The 6,038-nt window shown below is 35.4% G+C and overlaps 1 long non-coding RNA gene across 1 annotated transcript; it reads left to right on the forward strand.

Annotated features, from left to right (window-relative positions):
- Window positions 1–1,496: 1,496 nt before the first annotated feature.
- LOC122318256 lies at window positions 1,497–5,255 on the forward strand. Its single transcript, XR_006244775.1, has 3 exons — window positions 1,497–2,130; window positions 2,456–2,521; window positions 3,547–5,255. It is a non-coding gene; the product is annotated as an uncharacterized LOC122318256 (long non-coding RNA).
- Window positions 5,256–6,038: the final 783 nt, after the last annotated feature.

Raw genomic sequence — 6,038 nt, forward strand, 5'->3', positions numbered from 1 at the left:
TTAGCCCAATTAAGGATTGCGTCAATGAGTTCTAGTTCATGACCACCAAGGTCAATTAAAATGTGTTTATCGTCAGGAATTTCTTCCCGGTTGGCTTGAACAAGGAAATCAAGGATGCTTTTCTTAGAAGAAGGAAACTCCCAACACTTTCCACCAAGAAAGAAACACTTTTTATTCCAAGATTTAGCATTAGAATGGCGGGGCTCAAAGGCTACGAACTGTTGACCATTCATTTGAACACGAGAGCTACATATATTACTTAGCAATTCGTTCATGAAATAGAAGGAAAAGAACTCACAAGCCGTCAAGTCGGGTTACCTTTTCCCCAAGGGATCCAACACCATGCAAAACACTACACAAGAATACAACAGTACACGCCAATCATGAAGGGAGAGTTGGGCCAGAGAAATCTGAAGAAAGTGGAGAACATCACAAATGGGGCGGCAACATGGAAGTCGTAATCCACTCGTAAGAGAACTAGCAGTGAGGGCCACACGCCCAAAAAAACCCTCTTCGTTAATAGCACCAGCATCCGCAAGGGGAATCACTCGTTCCATGGACCCAGGAACACGACAATTTGTTTCAAATTTGGTCAATTCCTTAGTAGAAATGGTTGAGCACCAAGAAAATCCCTCGAAGGAAGTGGTTGTCTAGCCTTTGGAAGATTAAGCTACCGAAGAAGAAGAAGCCCTATGAGGGGTTTCCATTGTAGAACGAATCAGGGAGGCACCGTGGAGAGCCATTTGATGAAGAAGTACAGAGAATTGCAAGAACAAGAACAAGGTAAAGAGTAAAAATATAAAAGAAGAATTTGCCGAGGAGTTTTTCAAATGGCAGCAAACCAAGAAAGAAGAAAAGGTAGTAAGCAAAAAGAAGCAGGAAAAGGCAGTAAGCAAAAAGAACAATGAGAGGACAGTAAGCAAAAAAATAAAAAATAAATAAAAAAATACAATGATGAGATTCTAAAAGGCCCTTGGAAAGCTGAGAGGTTAATCACGTATCGATGATTAGCATTCTTGGAAATGAAAAAGAATGAAAGTGAGAATGGTTATGAACACTTAATTTCCCACGTGTACCACGAAGAAAATTAGCATGGTAACTGGAAGGGATCTTTGGTATCTATGGGCCCAATACATTTATAAACCTATCACACCCGTAAACCCAATAGCCTATGGCAGCCCAGGTATGTTAACTAGATAACACCGCTACTATATAAGGGATCACTCTAACTATTAAAGAAAACCATTGGAGACATATTCATGGAGGATAGTTATCTTTTCCTTTGATACCTCTATAAATAGCTTTCGGGGGGTAATAAAGACAAACTTGATTTACTTCATCTCCTACATACACTTACTAGCATATTATATTTCTGATTTTGGCATCTGAGTGTCCCCAGGGCAACCAATGCTGATCTTTTATTCGTTGCAAGTCAACTATATGATTGGTGGTATGAAATACGTCCTTATTAGTGGCGCTGTCTATGGGACTTATGTAGACTCCAACATGATTTTCACATGCCAACTACTACGCAATCACAGGTAAACAAAGATCTAGAAACAAGCACGGCAGAGATGGAAGCAAGATTGGGACATAGAGGATAGGTTAAGGAAGGCAACAACTCTAGTAGAATAGTTGAAAAAAGAAAATGAGGAGTTAAAACAACAACATGCTACCACGCCGCCAGTTAACTATGAACAAACGAAAGGTGAGAGAGACGCCCATAGTACAGGAGGAGCCGATGCTGAGGATTGGGAAAAGAGGAAGCTACATGATGAACTTAAAAGTCTCGTTGATAAGTATGAAGAAATGGCGAAAATGTTAGGAGGCTCCTCATCCGTAGAGGAATTGTTTAATGAGACGGATCTTCCTTATAGTGATGAGGTGATGGCAGTACCACTTCCGCCTAGATTCAAGGTCCTTCAGATTGACATGTATAACGGATCTAGGGATCCTGTGGATCACTTGAAAAACTTTAAAGCACATATGAAGAAACCTTTGCTTTATACGAAAGCCTCTTGTTTCGGTTTCTTCTTCCCCTTGTGCTTCATCCCCACAATTCTCCAACCATCTCTTCATTTTTGAAGAGTAATCCAGCCAAAAATTTCCCCAAGAAGGGAGATTACACAGGTAAGTTTCTTGATTTTAGTTTTTATTACGGATTTCAATTCTATGATAGATTGTAATAAAGGGTTTTCTAAAACTTTTCTACTTTTATTTCCAGCCTACAGCCCTTCGAATTTCTCTTCCATTTCTTTATTTGATGCTTAATTTTGCATCTTGAAAGGAAGAATAAGCCAGGAAATGCTCTTGTCCTCGAGATTTCATAAGGATTGGTCTTGTGCTAAGCAACCCATGGCAACATTTTTGGGTTTCAAATTTCTGTTGCTAGGCGATTGTTATATAGTGGTTTCTAGATTGATTTCTCATTTGTTCCCTCTAATATTTGTTGTAGTTGGATGGTAACTGAGTAGAAGAAAGACAGCTAGAGCCCAAACATCGTGCACCATAGCTTGGGAAGGTAAAAATGGAACCCATGCTCTGTTTTTCGTTTCAGCCATGTGTTTTTGCAAAGAACTTTTGTTGTAATCTTTCCATGTATTCTCTTGAGCTTAAATCATGTTTTAATTATGTTAATCCTTTGTTTTATGTGTTAAGTTAATGTATTTGAGATTTTTAATTATAAACATACTTTCCTCAAGGTTTACAGCCTATGTAAGCCATTAAGAATTTTAATTAAACTAGTAAGCTTGCTTTGGGAATTTTTGAGTTGCCGAGTACTATAGTTACTGTTTATGCTATATTTTCAAAAAAATGTGATGCTTTTCTCAAGTTTTCTACAACCCTAGTATTATTTAATTATGGAGTTGAGATTGTGGTTAAGTGAGGGATATTTAAGAGCATGAATGTACTAAAACTACTAGCTGTCCATGATAAAGCAGAAAATTCTTCTATGCACTCTGTTTTTGAGGCTTAAAACAATCCATTTCATTTCCATTATTCATTTGCATCCTTTACTCAACTAAAGTTAATTGTTTGTATGAAAAACCATTAAAAACAAGGTACAAAAATCAGCCATCTTGTGAGCCTTAGCTTTTTGTTTAAATTTGTTCCCACATGTTATTAAAAAGCTGTCAAATACCCTCTTTGATGAAAATTCAAGATTTGTGATGCTCCCTTGTTCCTTTCCATTCCTAAATAAATTCCTACCATTTGTATATTCAAAACCCCTAATTCCCATCTATCCTTCATGTAGAAAACCCAATGGCCTTTATTGGACAACAAGTATGTTATTAGTCATTTTCATGAGTTTCTTTAGAATGCTTGAAATGAAGAGTTTTAATGTTTTGGCTTAGTGCCATGTATGTTGGGAAGTTAAATGGGTTTTGGTTGTGTTTTGTAGTTGTTTTTCCCTAAGTGAAATGGAGTTAAGGAAAGTACTTTAATTCCTTGTTGGAATTAAAGTGAGCGTCTAGTTAAGGGTTTTGGTTAGTGAAGCTTAGGGTGAAATGGATATTGATATACTCATTTCATTTTATTGAATAGGAATTATTCAAGTTCAAAGGGAACCAAGAGTGAAGCTCCAAGGTAAGTAGCTACAACCATGCACCTGACATGGAATTTTCTTCTACTAAACGCTTTCTTTATTCAAGAGCTTCATGTGATGAAAAGCTAAATGTATGTTATGTATAAACCTTCTTGGTAGCCTATGTTAAGTATCCAATAAATTATGAATGTGTGTATATGTATGATATAAAGCATGCACAATAAAGGTTTAGATCATGAGGTTTATCATTCACATGTTTTCTTTAAAGATAGTGATTTTCCTTCCTATAAAAGTATAGTGTGAAATTCATTCTTATGAAAGAAAATGCATGTTGCGTTGGACTAAGAAAGATGATGAAATGCTATGAGTGGAAAAGGAAATGAAAGAAAAGAAATGGAGGATTTTGTATGAAAACATGTAAATGGCTAATGATGAAATGAAATGGTACCAAAGGAAAGGTGTTGATTGCAATGCCGGATCGGTCCCATTGGTAGCGTACCCAATGACTAAGGAATTTCCTAACCCTTGGCTATGGGCAAAGATTAGATTTAAAAAACCGCTAACCCTAATACAGATGGCGTAAAAGTGTGTACTGGTCAAAGAAAAGTGAAAATTGAACTTGAATGCTTATTTAGATGTTTTATGTTTATTTCAATGTCTTAACCTTGTATGGCTTTTCAAAGAGATGATAGTTGATATATGTTATTTTAAATCCTTGGAGTACTACTTACTAAGTATTAGATCACATTTGTGTTAAAGTCTTAAATGTCCAAGAAATCTCGAGGACAAAACTGTGGAGCAAGACATTGCTAGGGAAGGGGAGCTGAATGCTTAGATTTAGCTTGGGGATGGGTCTCTTTTATTTGATGTTGGATTATTTTGGTTGAGTTGTAAAACTAATTTTGGGGCATGTATTTTGAGACAAAGTGGTTTTTTTTTTTGTGAACCGGGTAGATGTTTCTATCCAGGGGACAATTATAGTTTTTAAATTTGTAATTAATGGGACCATTCCATGCTTTGACAAATAGGTTATTTTGTGACTTTAAAATATGATAGAAACTGGGAAGGTCCCTTTTCTAAATTTAGCATGATAAATAGGTCTCTTTTATAAACTGTTGCTTTATTAGGGAAAAAAAAAAAGCAGGATGAAATGTAACAACTCGTCCCACTCTATGGAGGGATTATTATAGCAAGCACTAGGCACCTTTATGATACGCGTGGCGCATGAGGAGTTTTGTTGGCGATGGGGTCTAGCTAGATGTTGTTGAGTGTGCTTGGGAGCTAATTGGGCCAATTAACTCATCCACTTTGTCATGCAGCACTGTACACTCAAAATTTAGGCCTTGTGCTCCCACTACAGAAAAGTCGAAATTTATAGAGATGCATACCCGAGAGATCATGGCGTATAAGATGAGGCCTTTACACATGAGGCATCATGCACTACTATTCGTGAGGAGATTGCAAATATAATATGTGTAGAGAGTCATACACAGACAATAAAAACGATTGTTGTAGTGTGTATGGAGGTTCAGCGTGTTATCTTTGACTTACATATAGAGTTTGCTAGCATCTCTAAGACTCATGTGTATGGAGATCCAGAGTTTGCTACAGTGTATATATCTTTTGCAATTTTTTAGTTTTTTGTATGGACACTTCATGTTTTGTAAAATTTATTTAATTATGAATTGTCCTTTTCTTTAATTATGAATCGGATTCTACATATTCCTTTGTTCGAACTGCCATTAGTATCGAATGACTAAAATACAAAGCATTCGAACCAAAATCGTCTTGGTTTGAACACTAAAATAATAGTTTGAACTAAGTACATTTCAATCGAACATTAAAATAAAATCGTTCAAATGATAAGTCAATTTTTAGCCAATTTAATAAGTTATACCTACAATTTTCCGTTCAAATGTAATTGATATCTGTTCGACTAGTTATTTCTTTTACGAGTGAATGAGAGTACATGTTGGAACGATCATTTAGTTAGAGATGAAATTCTTGGTCCCTAATTATCTTGTTCAAACGTAATATTTCTTGTTCGAATGGTTAGTGATTTTTGACAGTATTTAAAAAGAATTTAAATTTCACCCTTAAAAATCATTTCATGTGATTATTTTTATTTATCTCAAAAATTCATTGCCGTGTGTCATTATGATGTAAGATGTAAAAATTATGTGGAAGCAGAGTCTGAGAAAGGATAGTGCTAGTGGTACGGCGTACCTTCTGGTCTTTTTTTTTTTTTTCTAACAATTTTTTAATATATTTTATTATTGAAATAAAAATAAAAAATGCATAACTTCATTTACGGTTACTTTCATAACTATTAAATAAAAAAAGTTTAAAAAATAAAAATAATTGAGTTATTACTTTGAAGGGTAATTTTGAAGGGGCTGCACTAAAATTATTACTTTGTTTGAGAACTTTTCAAGAATTGCCGACATTTACCAAATCTGACATTTGACAAAGCAGTTTGCCGTTTTGATGC

This window comes from Carya illinoinensis, chromosome 8, assembly GCF_018687715.1.
Source record: "Carya illinoinensis cultivar Pawnee chromosome 8, C.illinoinensisPawnee_v1, whole genome shotgun sequence".
In the NCBI taxonomy this organism is placed as follows: domain Eukaryota; kingdom Viridiplantae; phylum Streptophyta; class Magnoliopsida; order Fagales; family Juglandaceae; genus Carya; species Carya illinoinensis.